This window comes from Lepisma saccharinum, chromosome 2 (genome assembly GCF_977018435.1).
Source record: "Lepisma saccharinum chromosome 2, izLepSacc3.1, whole genome shotgun sequence".
Lineage (NCBI taxonomy): Eukaryota > Metazoa > Arthropoda > Insecta > Zygentoma > Lepismatidae > Lepisma > Lepisma saccharinum.
Genome location: NC_139230.1, coordinates 31872900 through 31888002, shown reverse-complemented (window position 1 = coordinate 31888002; position 15103 = coordinate 31872900). Strand labels below are relative to the sequence as shown.

General features: G+C 35.2%; 1 protein-coding gene across 1 annotated transcript in view; it reads right to left on the bottom strand.

Annotated features, from left to right (window-relative positions):
* Positions 1 to 10436, bottom strand: part of LOC145981679 (RNA-binding protein Nova-1-like) — a 37758-nt gene extending 27322 nt beyond the window's left edge. The window contains exon 1 of the mRNA XM_083115069.1: positions 10363 to 10436. The gene's annotated coding sequence lies outside the window, so the exon portion shown is untranslated. The remainder of the gene's footprint in view (positions 1 to 10362) is intronic.
* Between the last annotated feature and the right edge of the window lie 4667 nt (positions 10437 to 15103).

Sequence of the window (15103 nt, the reverse complement as noted above, 5' to 3'; positions counted from 1 at the left end):
GGAATATGCCATTTTGGGAAAATCTTTATCACAAACTCTAGAGTTTCTATTACGAGACAGTGCTACCTGAACTTGTGGATTCACGAGCAGCAAGGGGTATACCCCTTAGAGAACCTGATCATGTGTTAAAGGCTATAGAAGATAAGAGAAAAATGTAAAATAGGCTTTTCAATTACAAAAACTTTGAATATGATAAAATAAATATATAATTTTGGTAGTGCTGTGCTGTAAAAAGTTATGTATGTACTGAGTATGTGGATTTTTAGTTAGTTAAAATTGTAATGGACAAGACTATTATGTTAGGCTTTATTTTTTTAGGTTAAATATATTCAAGTTTATTTTTCTAGCGATCTGAGTATATTTAGAATGTTTTGTTTATGACATACAAATGTAATAATTGTTTAGTGCATTTATTCATATCTATCACGTAGGCCTATATGCTTATAAGGCTCCGATTTGCTTGCCCATGTATTCAATATTCTTGTTTGCTTGACGGTACCTGCTGAGAATCTGTGTGTGTTTGTGTGTGTGTGTGTGTGTGTGTGTGTGTGTGTGTGTTACATGTTACAATGTTCCTTTGTTACAGTTCATATAACAAGAATTTCTTTACTATATCTCATATATTGTATTTTGATTGCTAAATATTTCTTACATTCTGTAAAACATTCTGATTTATTCTTGATTTCAGGCATCTTAGAAAGAGTTGAAATAAATTATTAATTTTTGGACCATATTTAAATAATTTTACACCTATTTATGATTTATGCCACTTAATAACCTCACATGTATTTTGATAATTACTTTTTGATACTGCATTCTAAAGGTAGTTATTAAAATGTAATTCCATACGAGTATATTTTTTAAAGGACCCAATTAGGGCAGAACGTCAAATTTCCTTGTCAAAACTATGGCTTTACGATCCAATATTCATTGTGCAGCAGATTTTTCGCCTTTAAATTCCCACCAGAATAGAAATCCAGTCTGGAGAAGCTAGGAAATCTTATTTTATCAGTTGTTTGTTCACATATACAAGATATTTTTCAACCCTTTGTGTAAAAACCATTGCTGATTTGTACAACACTTGCCAATGTCAGATCTTCATAACATTACTAAACAACAAAAATGCTTTCTGTAACTTGGAAACTGTAAAGACGACGCTACTCTAAGTCAGCAATTTGCCGCAGTAAATATACATGCCTGCCTGATAAGTATATCTGAGAAATTGTGTGAGTATGTACTTTTGGAAACCACTATAAGGGACAACCTACGTATGTACATGGATGGTACTAAAACCTCACAATCTGTTTTGTTCTGTTTTCAAGCAATAATGCAGTACAAAATGACTTCGTACATGGATTCATGCATTGACTACAATTGACTAACGCAATATTTGAGGAGGCTGTTTTTTGGTACAGTTACGTTCTTCGTTTCTATGTGCCACAAATATTGTCATCTTCACATGTATAATCATTAGAGTCATTTCACTATTATTTTTTTGTTTAATCCATTGCATTTTGTTTCGTCTTTTCCATAATTGCTTGTTGCAAAATTATGAGACAATGAATAATTTAATATGTGCTTTACATTTGCTTTCGAACAAATACAGGCAACACTGTCAGGAAAATCTCAAATATTTGCTTTGATGCATAATTTGCAAATTCAATGTATGTTGCAAAGTACTGCAACTTCATCAACTCCAAATGTTATTATGTTACATACATATATTTAATATTTCAATGTCATTTTACAATGGTGTAATAAATAACTCTTCTGTGTAGGATGTATTTGGACGACTGCAATAAAATATTTAGCACATTGTTTTCTTCCAATATCCCTCGTTTACGTTCTCTTAACTTAAGAAATAACAACGCAAACGTGACGTCATTTATTGACAGTAAATGTTGCTTCATTATCGTTTATTGACCAACCTGTATGTAGCTACTTGGATTATAATGTGTAGATCTGGCAACATGGCACTCGGTTGCCATGGCAAACGGTGCTGCCATCTGTTATCGAAAAATTAACGCAAAATTGCATTTAGTACAGCCTTAAAGAGCATTAAAAAATGTCATATATTCATTCTCTACTCTTTGTATGATATACTTCTTTATAAATGGTGGTCTGGGTTTCCAAGGAAACTACTTTATTTCCATGTAAATAAGTATTTGAAACTGTTTAAATATTTTGTTTGTATTTTTCGAGACTTTTCACGAGCAGTCTTGTCTCGTGAGTAACACTATAGGTCATGTATATATTTTATTTATTGTAATTGCTAAGTTAATCCATCTGTGGCAGCCATGGCCTTGTATAGTGGAGTTCCATAAATTCAGGATAAAATTCTCCTCTTTCGAGTATTCGTAGTCTTGAAATGTGGTGTGAAATAAAAATGTTGACAATAAAAACAATTTTTCTTAACCTCTATAGGGTATCGAACCTGGGACCCCTTGATTACAAGTCGAAGATGCTACCACTGCGCCATCGGAGAGGCTATACTTTGATACATTTTTATACACCAGCGAGTGATCAGACACTAGCCATGTCACCATTGAACTCTAAAAATTGGACATGCATCACTTCAAATAAAAATTATTATAAAAAGAATATTTTTTTCATAAAATATATTCTTTATTTGTCTAGATTTGTCAAAATACAATTGCTTCTGTAAGAAGTATTTCATTGCAGGTTCTCCGTTATAACCTCATGTTGGAGTGCAGTAACATTCAGGTTATCCTGAAAGGAAATATTGTCATATAATATTCTGGTCAGAATTTTCATTTCAAAAAACAATATTTTGCACAAGTAAAATAAACATTTTAGCCTTGAAGAAAATTGCAAAGCAACAAAAATTTACATTGTTCATGTCAGCACCATACAGTTCTTTTTATAAAAGTAAACTCTCAGAATTCCGTAAAACCGATTGAATTTTGGCAAAAAATAATTGCTTTTACTTCATATTATTTGCTCAGAACTAGCAAAAGGATTTTTAGTGAATGCTCAATATGTTAAGAAACACCCAAATCGTTAATATTAGTGAAAATCAGTGTTGCCATCTACTATCTTAGAAAATTCCTCGGCATTCCGCAGAAAAAATTTCATGTTTCATCTTTCTTATAACATGTCAAGTTAAATACAACATCTGCAACTTGTGCAATCGTGCAGCATCATAATTACATTTCAACCTTTTATTCCTGTCAATAATCTATAATTCAACCTACCTAATTACTAAGAAATAATGAATAAAGTGTATGGATGGCATGGCAAGCCTCATGAGAAATATAACTATACATGACTACATGAGAGAGAGAGAAAGAGAGAGAGAGAGAGAGAGAGAGAGATGATTAACGTAAGTGAGTAATCTAACAAGTGATTAAGAGAGGAATATAATTTGGAATTAAGTTTTTCACAGAAAAAAATACCCTTTTGTGATTGATGGCTGGAAATATAGGAAAAGCTAGCTTTGCACATTATCTACCTAACCTGATAAGCAGCATGAAAAATGAAAGTATACAACAAAATCTCTTCTGATTTTGCATGTATTTCACAATAAGAATATCTCATATTATAGTGGATAATGAGACAGGTCAAAATACTTATATAAACACTAGCTTGATAGCCTGGGCACTGTGACACTACTAGTAGTCATGGCATACTGTCACTTTCAGAGGGCTGTGTTTTTGTTTTGTTTTTAAAGCCAGTACCATGTCTGTTTTGTTTATAAATGCACTTCAATGTAAACAGAATTTTGATTATGACTGCTATGTTCATTTGATATATTACTAAAGGTTTTTAATAGGCTAATTTATTCTTGATAACTTGTGCAACCAAACAAGAGCTGATCTAACAAGTATTGAGTTTGGTGAATGTTGTAGATTCCATATTTAAACCAAATTCTGACAATTATAAACAACAAAATTAAGTTAGTAAACTAACTATAAACAAAATAACCTTAATAATTAGAATTTGAATTATAAATACACCATGCAACATTATGCTGTGATCCCCAGTATTGGGCAGGCATTGTGAATCTATCTCATCAACTTGGAGATACGTGCTAAGAGTAAACCTTACCTACCTAAGCTAGTGACCTATTAATCTAATAGCAGAAATAAACAAAACTTAAGAAGCCTGATTTATTCACATGTTCATTTCTGTCATTGTATGCACATGTGAGTAGGTTAGGCAGCCCCTGTTTCATGATGTTAGCATATATATCCAAGCTGCTTAATTTAGCTGTTGCTACCCACTAGCCACAGTGTGTAAGACTCAAAAATTTTGCATGACCGTGGCTGTGGTGCTGCCCTAGACTTACATTTTTTAACGATATCACAGGATAAATTAGTTAATATGTAATTTGTATTAGATAGAGGCTCTGAACGTAACAACTTACATGGCATTCTATGCCTCTTTACTACGCACAGGGAAGTGAGAAACAACATTTTTTAAAAAGAAGAGGACAAATTTTGTGCAAAATTAAGGGGGAGTCATATCCCGTAAACGAAAACTATATAGCTATTTCTAACAGTAAAAACATAAGGAAGTACTTTGCATCTCGACAATTCACTTTTTCACTACACACAATGCAGGCAACTTATTTCTCGCACTTATAGTTTCATGAGGTGTGAGAAGTTCAGTGCTTCTTTACGTCCATGTATTTTAATTAAACAAACAAAACGAAATACTTTTTTAAACACTGGCTTGAATCTGCCTTGTTCCACTTCCACTTTTTCACACACGTTACACAACACAGATTAAATATATAGCGTGCATAAGTATAGCACAATTAAACACACTGATAATCAATCAACTTACCTCTCAATAAACAACATTATTCTTCATAAGATTAGCACGACTCCAGGTCAGCATCGAAGGTACACCCAACATGGCATGCGTGATGACTGAATGCAACGTTTCGAAATCTTTCTGAAACATTCCTCCGAGATGTAAGAAAGACGATACGTTTAGCTAACTTTAGCTAATGTAAAGGATAAAACTGGTGTGACTTTAAGAAAGGTCACTGCTATCGCTTCTGCCATTTTAGAAGATTTGAAAAAATGAAGGCATTAAACCTCAAAGTTTATATTTTGACAGTAAGAAGAGTTAGACTGTAATGTTAAAGAAGATTGGCGATCAAAAACACAAAAGAACTGCAAATGAGGAACACTACATGTTAGTTGAAGAACCAAACAGTGAATACCTTGGCCATGCATCAGTGTGAGGATCATCCACTGTTATTAACATTGTTAGTTCAATAATTCAGAAGCTGAAAGATAATAATGCGGACTTGATAGATCTGAGGCAGTTGGTTGCGATGGGGCTAATATTAACATCTGAGTTTGGGGGGGGGGACTCATAAAGTTTCTCTAGAACCACGTTCAAAGACCTTTACAGTGGTTAATTTGCCTCCTGCATTTCAATGAATTACCACTTCGACGTGTGCTGAAGACAATTGATGGACACACAACAGCAGCTTATACATTTTCGGGCCCTGTATAAAAAATGCTCCATTATTGTGAGGACAGGCCAGTTACGAACTTCGAGACTATACCAACCAAAATGCAAGCCTTAGATATACCTGATTTGAGCTCAAATCAGCAGTACCTTCTGCAAATATGTCAGTGGCAAGTGCGACACACGTTTAGGAAACCAGAAGCCTGGAAAATTATCTCATGCTAGATGGCTTACTACTGCCTGTGGCCTGCTTCACCCTTACATTTCCACAGAAACCCGACAGAAGAACTGAAGATTCTTGCTAAGTTTGTTGTGTATGTTTATGCCCCTGTTTGGTTCTCTGAAATCAAACCCGACATGCAAAGATGGTGCTAGGCGCTTGTATATGGCAATCAAGCTCTCAAGGAACCTTGAGGAACCTTTGCAAACTGTAGTGAATAAGGTGATCGCCAAGATTTCATTTTTTGCTCATCCAGAGAATTTGTTGCTCAGTATGCTGACATGATAAGCGCGAAGTCAGAGAAATATCTGTGAGAAGGATTTTAGATACTTGGGCAAGGAATACATCCAGTGAAGGGTCAACACATAAGTTCAAAGTGCCAGAAATAATTTTCATGGCAGAGGACTACATCAACATGATAGACTGTGATGTGTGCCTTATAACAGAGCCTCCCTTAGTTGCCCATTAAATTCCGAGAACATTGAGAAGATGGTGGATGACCAGAATATTGCAGAAACAACAACTGCATCCTTCTCGTGAAACACTGAAGCAGTTCAGAGACTGGTTAAAATAGTGAGTGAGGCTTCAGCATCTGTTTGTGGTGAAAGAGAAGGAGATGCTTATATCAGATCAATCTGTTAGCAGAAAACGTGAAGTAAGTCAGATATTCATTCAACTGGCAACAGATGACAGTTGAAGTTGAAGTAAACTATTTGTTACACCTGTTAGGTAAAGAGAATTGGGCTCTAGTATTTCAAGAAAGTGAAACCGAAAACATATGGGAGAAGTTCATGACCATACTAACTTACTTCATAAATCTTGCATGCCCCTTAAAAATAAAGCATGTTCAACCAAACAAAAAAACAAAAACCTGGGTCACAAATGAAATAATACACAAAAAGAATGACCTCAAAGATATTTGACAAAATGTGCATAACTAAGGAAAACAAACTTTGTGAGTCATATAGAATAAAGAAAAATGAATATAAAAAACTAATAAGATATGAAAAATCCAAATACCTCAAAGATAATATCAGAAATAATAGTAATACATCAAAGGCAATTTCGAATATCATAAATGAGCAACGAGGCAAGAAACCCAATATGCGTAATGAAAATACCACATTATTTGAAAATGAAGTAGAAATAACTAACCCTAAACACATTGCGGATACATTCAATAAGTATTTCTCAAACTCCTATGTAAACTGTCCCATTGACCCCACAAGTGCCCAAACAACTAAAATTGAATCAAATACTGTACTGAACTCCATTTATTTAGATGAAATAACCTTAAATGAACTAGAAACTACGATAAAAAATTTAAATAATAAGAAATCAGCAGGTCCAGATGGTTGGTCAAATCATCTAATTAAAAAATGTTCTCAATATATAACATTACCACTACAGTATGCTATAAATGCCTCTATCAATAGTGGAATTTTCCCAAAAGTACTGAAGAAAAGTATAATTAAACCACTACTCAAAAAAGGAAGGGAGACAGAAGTAAAAAACTATAGACCAATAACGATCACATCATCTTTCTCAAAACTGTTAGAGAAAATCATTTGTAACAAAATATACGAATTCTGTGCCAAATATAACATAATTAGTCCACTACAACATGGTTTCCAAAAGGGTAAATTGACAAGTACAGCTACTCTCAATTTATCGAGATAATTATAGATGCATTAGAAGATAATGAGATACCCTGTGCTATTTTCCTGGATCTGTCCAAAGCCTTTGACTGCTTAGACCACTCTATGCTCAAGCAAAAAATATACAATCTTGGCATTAGAGGAAATACATACAAACTGATAAAATCTTTTCTCACGGATAGACCACAGTACACCCAGATACTACATACTGAAAACTCCGTGGTTCACAAAATTATATCTGACACTGAATATGCAAAAACAGGAGTCCCTCAAGGCTCTATACTAGGCCCGCTACTGTTCATACTATACACCAACGACTTACCCGCCCCACACAATACAAATATTTTAACATACGCAGATGACACAACCATAACATGCAGTGCAAATACACAAGAACAATTAGGAAGACAAACCTACATATCAGTAAATATAATAACTCAGCACTTAAATTCATATAACTTGAATGTAAACTATCAAAAAACAATGTATATGGCTTTCAATCCTGGAAATAAACCCAATTTTGATAATATAAACTTACAAATAGATTGTAATCAAATCAATTATGAAAATCCAGTTACATTTTTAGGTTTAGTTATTGATGACAAGTTAAGATGGACATATCATATTGACCATGTATGCAAAAAAGTAGGGAAAAACTTATATCTCCTAAAACTCCTAACACAATATAATGTGTCTGAAATAAACGCAAATCTATACTATGGACTTGTATATCCATACCTAGAATATTGCATAATAGCATGGGGAGGAGCTGCGCAGGAATACACTCAAAGATTGCTTACTCTACAGAAAAGAGCAATACGGTATATGTTCAAAATACCAATTAGAAACTCATGTAGAGAATTATTTAGAGAAAATAAAATTGTGAACATATATTCCCTATATATTTACAAAGTAATTGAATATGTACTAAAACACCGTAAATTAGATAAGAATTCGACCGTCCATCAGCACAACACACGTCAAAAAGAGAACTTCCACATGCAAGCACACAGACTTGTTCTCTCAGACAAATCACCCCATGTTGCAGGAATAAAATACCATAACAAACTTCCCCCACACATCAAACAAATTACCGAAATTCACAAGAAACTGAAAGCAATCAAACAGTATTTAACAGATATACCTCGATATAATCTCAATGAATTTCAATAGTTAAACTGGATTAGTAAATTGAAGCATTTAAATTCTTTTGATATTGTATGTCTCCTATATTTGGATTATCTCTTTTACAAGTTTAGTATGTGACACTTATAACTGTTTATGTTTAAGCCATATGATTTATTTGTATTTTTGTGTTTGCATTTTGTTCTTTTTATTGTAATCTTACTCCTTTTGTAATATTTAGTATTGTATGACATTTTCCACACCCATGGATGTGGGTCTACGGAAATAAAGAATTTATTATTATTCTAGTGATAAAGGAAACAGCTGTTGTGTTGATCAGCAAAGTCCTGAGTCAGACTCCTTGCTTTTTTGAAAAAGTGACTTACACCACTGTAACTTTAATCCGTCCATATTGTTACTGATAAAGGATACTAGGCAAACTTGGTTCTACTTTCTTTCTTTTTTCTTCCTCCTCCCATGCTTAAAGCTACTGTAGAGCAACAACTTACTGTTGAAATAGGACTATGTTAACTCGCATCGAATTGTCAAGGACGGACTGTACACAGATGTTACAAATTATGCTCCCCAAAACAACGTGTCAATCTGGAGGATCACTTTGAAGAATACAGAAAGTTCATAAACTATTTCGTCGATGACTGAGATACTGTCAAACGGTGGTATATACATATACTCGCTCCTTGGCTGCCCCAGATATCAATTTTAATGTGGATGCTTCTGTATTTTTCACTAACGGAAACGAACATTCTGTGATAATTATGTAGTTGCTAGTTTATTCAGCACCTTTATCGTAGGCGATTCCCATTTCATTCTCCAAAAATATGCAATGTGCAAACTGTTGCCTTGTCATACAGTAATTTTAAAACCTATCAAAAATAGCTTTCGTGATAAACGAGTTACTTGTTACCAGGGTAATATATGAAAGGGGGATTAGCTGGAATTCCTTCCTCACGTTTCTGCACGCCCATTCTGGTTGCTAATTTTTTACACTTGCCGAGGAGACTAGCCTAATTTATATAATATCCCGACGCTTCGAATATTTTGCCCTCACTGAAAATATTTGAAATAACAGACTGCTAGTAACGCAATTACATGTAATTCTTGTTATTCGAGTGATTGTAAAATGAGTAACTGCAACTTACTTTTTCAAGTAACGAATGGTTACTTTTACAGTTCTGTACATTTCAACAGCGAAAACCTCTGACTCAAAATGTTAATCTTCATGTATACATTTGCTAATACTAGTGTTGACCACGGGACGAGAAGGGACAGGCTTTTAAAAATTCGAGACGAGACGAGATTGATCATGTGTCCCTTTGACAAACGAATATTTTCGAGACGAGACAGCATTTCACAGCATTTCCACGAGACGAGACAGGCCAAAGTCTCGTCTCGTGGGCAACACTAGCTAATACAAATATGTTACGGGACGTAATTTTTCGGAGTATCAGATTTACCTCTTGCCTCTACGTTATACTTGTCAAATTTATTATATATAATAATAATTAGTGTAAATTTTACACATGAACATCAGTAAAGAACAGCCAACTTGCAGTCAGTGTTTTGTAGCTTCTCTAGAAAAAATTACAGTAGAAATAACTTAGTTACTACTTGTTTATTTCAAAACAGTAACTGTAACTGAGTTATTTTTTAGAAAAGTAACTGCAACTGTAACTGCGTTACTTTTAAAGGTAAGTTTTCGGACGACGTAAAGAATCTAAATCACATAGTTCACTTCACAAATCTGCCACGTCAGCAAAGACGCCATTTCGATGCTGGTTTCGAAATAAGTAGCATGCTGTTTGATCCTACGCACAAGTCACTGGTATTTTACGCGAAAAGGGGCTAATATTCATGCATTAGATCACTGAAAGTTGTCATGCAAATACATACGTTGTGTATTGCCTTAAATCTTCAATGCCGGAAGAAACAATGTGAATGTTGAACTTATATTTATAACAAATAGCACAACACTACTGCCACGCTGTTGCTTAAAAGACAGCACACTGACAGTGGACTGCTTCACCTTGCCTACACCCTCTACCAGCGTTGCCAACCCCTCAGCTACGAAAAGTACGGTTCGAACTGTGAAATTATGCTAGAATGTCACCCAATTGTGCTAGGGCAGTATTATTATTATTAACAATATATTTTATTACTATTTTCAGATGTTATATTTTATCCCACCCTACGATCTGTTTATTTTAAGTCGCTTTTTTGCCTTAGGGTCTCTGGGAGTAAGTACGACAATGAGGGTGGATGAAGAACTGATGAAATGGTCTATGGACTATGGGATGGAAAAAACATAATTACATGTCCATACCTTACCAAGGTTCGAACTAGGGCATGTGGCTTAGTAAATTTGTAAAAAATACTTCACATATTTTTTCTAGCAGATGGGGAGAGGGAAGATGACATGACGAAGTTTAACGTCCTTACCTTTCAATTACTGCCCCGGGGGGGGGGGGGTCGGTGTATAATTCACAAATATCTTTCATATACTACTGCATTTTTTTGCGTTATATGGAAGGACGTATTAACCCATATCCACCTCCAACAACACCTTGCTAGAGACACACACTATTGTGCTAGTTCTTTACAACTTTCAAATGCTCATACAATGCATTTATATGTAGGCTAATAATTTTTTCAAATAAAAAAAAAGAAAATGGAAGGAAAAAAGGTACTCGCCAAACGCTTTTTTCGCCGCGGGAGACGGCTTCCGAAATGGTAAGATGTCGAGTCGACTGAACCGAACCGAACACAAGCTGAAGACAAAGATGGTGAAAATTTGCCGACAAATGAGCTTTACATGAGCTCCACATGAGCTTTATTTTGTAAATCCAACTTTTTACTAAACATTCCTCGCGAAAATACAAGCGCCGAAAATAGCTGGCCCCTTGTGTCGGTGCTGGGAAAGGACAAACTTTTGAGGGTGGGCCACCCCAACCCTCCTCTTCGATTTTATGGCAGGAAGATGCGGAAGAGATTAAAGGCGTTGGTGGGTGACAGGATCCCCTAGCCAATTTACTCTCTTTTGTTGGAAACATGTCCACTCCTGAAATAAAGATGTGCAGTTACTTGTATTTTTACTTCCTCAGAGTACATTCCTTTGAATTCAATATCTACCGATGGTTGCAGATTATGCTAGATTTGGCTGTTATGCCAAACACAGGGTGCTAGGTGCCAAAGACGGTTAAATTATGCTAGGTTTAGCACCATTATGCTAGGGTTGGCATCGCTGCCCTCTACAGCGAACATTCGCAATATGACACGAAGTGTTGCCAAATCAGAGCTGTAGAAAGAGCTGCGTTTAATCAATCGCGATATGATTTGATTTATTTTATTCCATGTGCGTCGGGAGAGGAGGGGGTAGAACCGGTCTGAAACCCCCCTCCCTCCTCTGGAAATTGATGTCGTCCATTTAAGGTTATAAAAAAACGAAGCTTATTATTTATATTGTTAATAACAGAAATTCGAATGGCATCCTCTTCTGAGGCTGTACATAAAAGAAAACATGAAATTCATTTGGCAGAAAAATATTTTACAAGTTATGAAAAACGTGCCCATCTCTAGTCCAAGAAATATTTCGAGAGTTACAAATCCTATCACTGCCTTGCATGTAAATTCTAGAAATACTAAGTTTCATCCACAAAAAAATTAATTCTTTCAGCAAAAATAATGATGTGCACAAGTATCATACAAGGAATTGCAACTTACTGCATGTCACTTCTGTTCGCACCTTCAAGGCAAAAAGAGGAGTAATATACCAAAGTTTACATCTAAACAATAAACCAGCAGAGAAAATAAAAAAATAACAATATCATCAAATTTAGGAAAACAGTAAATCAGATATTAATGAATAATTTATTTTACAAAACTGAGGACTTCTTGAACCATGAATTTAATAAGAAATAATATATGATATGATCAACCCTTCCCTCTGATCTATTCAAGAGTCAAATTTTGTTAATTTGCTTATTTAGAAATGAAACGTGTGCTTATGTAGTGTGATTTCTTCTTTTCTTTATCCACATATATTTTGTATTTGTTGTTTCCTTTATTATTGTCGTAAGATATAAGTAACCTGTAACATAGTTTCAAAGTTTAAGATAATAGTAGTTTACACATTCAATAAATGTAATATCTAGTACTTACGTGTTTTCCACTATGCATAAAATTAATGTAATAATGGGTTCAATTGTTGATTAGAACAAATGGATGGATAAATTAAAAAAGCTAGGTGTAACGCATCATGCTCATAATAAATAGTTCTTTCTTTGAAGATCATTAACAATTGATCAATTGTTGAATTCCGATGATTTTACTGCAGCGAATCGGCGAATCGGAATAAAATATGTCGCTTTGAACTAGCAAGTGCTATTTCATGGCATTCGGATCCTCAGGTTTGCTGGTTTCCGAAATAGCAACATGACATTTGTCATCATTGTTGTCCCTAATTGCCAGGCAAATCGACCAAATTTGTTGCATTGCGATTTTGTTTGGTTTGTCTACATGGGTGTCCGCAGGTTTTTTCCAGCGATTTGCAAGTAAGGTATTTTTTCCCCAATAATAGTGTTGTTTCGTTCCCTTAAAACACATTGTTTGAGTTTCAATTTATGATATCCATGCAATAATTAACACATATTATTGTGGCTGAAATGAAATCATGTGTTTGAAATATATATTTTTTTTACTTTCATTTTCCAGGGGGGCCACGGCCCCCTTGCTCCCCCTTTCGGACGCCATGTTTATCTATTAACCCAAGTATTTCTGAGCTTAAGATAGTTGGCACGGACGGACAGATAGATATGGACGTCGCATAAAGGTACTTTTCAACTTTTACTAGGATTAAATTCAGGAATTATGTCTCATGTTGAAATTAAATAATTTCGGCAGTCCGACTCCTCTTGCAGCTGGCCTTGCTTGTAAGGATAGAAAGTCCTTTGGATAATGTACTGATTTTAGACACCAATCAAACATGCAAAAGGACCAGATCTGGCTCCAGAAGAGCTTCGTTGGCAACAATGTGCACGCCGAACCTATTAAGTGTTGCCAAACATTAAACTATTCATTTCCGGTAAAAATATTTCCCTTCTCGATTTTTTACCCCCTTATCGCAAGAAAATTCTCCCAAGAGAAAACACGCGTAATTTCTTTTTAAAAAATATATTATTTTACGTCGCAGTTCTGCCTTTTTACAATGAGGGGAGTATTGATTTAAAATGAAATTGATGAACGAATCTCACGCGGGGCTTCCCCGATGGCGTTGTTCTCTTGTAATCAACGGGTCTCGGGTTCGATTACAGATGGAGACACGATGCACAGTGGATCTGACTAAATTGTGTAGGTAACACATATTATTGTGGCTGAAATGAAATTATGTGTGTGAAATATATAACCAATCACCCAAAGCAGTGTTTTCTCGAAAGAGGTCATTATTTGGTCTTTGCAAGAAGCGAATGAACTTGCACACCACCGGATTAGGGCATGGTCCGCAGATTCTGGTGGGTTCTTGACTTATTGAATTGATTAATTTTCACGTCGTTTTTCTGCCACTTTTGGATAGTCGCGACGATGATTGTCTGATTGAGTTTATTTATTTTACTTCGATTGTCTTCCACTTTTGGCTAATCGCGAAGATGAGGGTGAGTGGTGATAAGGCGAAGTAGAGATGAAAAATCAATCACAAACACACGAGGACAGCACACAACACAGCCCCATGGAGGATTATATTTGGCGTGAGTCCAGACGCCAGAGCCTGGCTAGTCTGCAAATTGCAGTCTGGGGTAATATACTACGTGGAATTGAGGTTGAAATTTGAGTGTCTTCGGAAAGAGTCAAGTCCTTACACCTCGCTCATGGAAATGCGTGATGATATGATGTTATTGTTGAATAGACAGTGACGAAGAATTTACTTCGCTTTTCTGCCACTTTTGGCTAATTTGATGATGGGATGAAATTGATGAAAGACACATACTTGCAGGCCATATATTCATCCATAAATTAACCAATGGAAACATTAGAGGTGATCCTCTTCTCCAGGAAATTCACTTTCGAGTGCCCTCTCGCACCACAAGGAGCACTCAGCTTTTCACATATCAGAAACAAAAATTATGCCTCATCCAGTGTTCTCTCTTCCACAGACTACCCGGCCAATACAACACTTTAGCAAACCGAATATACATTTTTGAAAACCAGGCACTTTTCAGAAGTCTATTTGTAAACAATATGTAAAGCACTTTATCACATGTATGTATTTTAATTTGTTGTTATTCTTTATTGTTATTTTTACTCTTAATTTCCATTGTTTTTACATTCTAATGTAATATGGCTAAACTGTATTTGGAATTCTCTGGTAAATGAATAAATAAATAAGTGGACACTCACAAACATAAATTCCCAATCCAGGTTTCGAATCAGGGACCCCTGGCGTCGTAGCGAGATGTGATAACCACCCCGCCACGGGGGCGGCTTAATATATACTAGTGTCCAAAATTAAAGCAACAAACAGAAATCCTTTCCTTGTGTGATTTATTTATGACAAAATAGTATCAGGTATAGTCAAATATAAGGTATAAACAAAGTAAACACCGTCGCATTCCACACGTGCTTTATCGGGTTTAAATCGGGA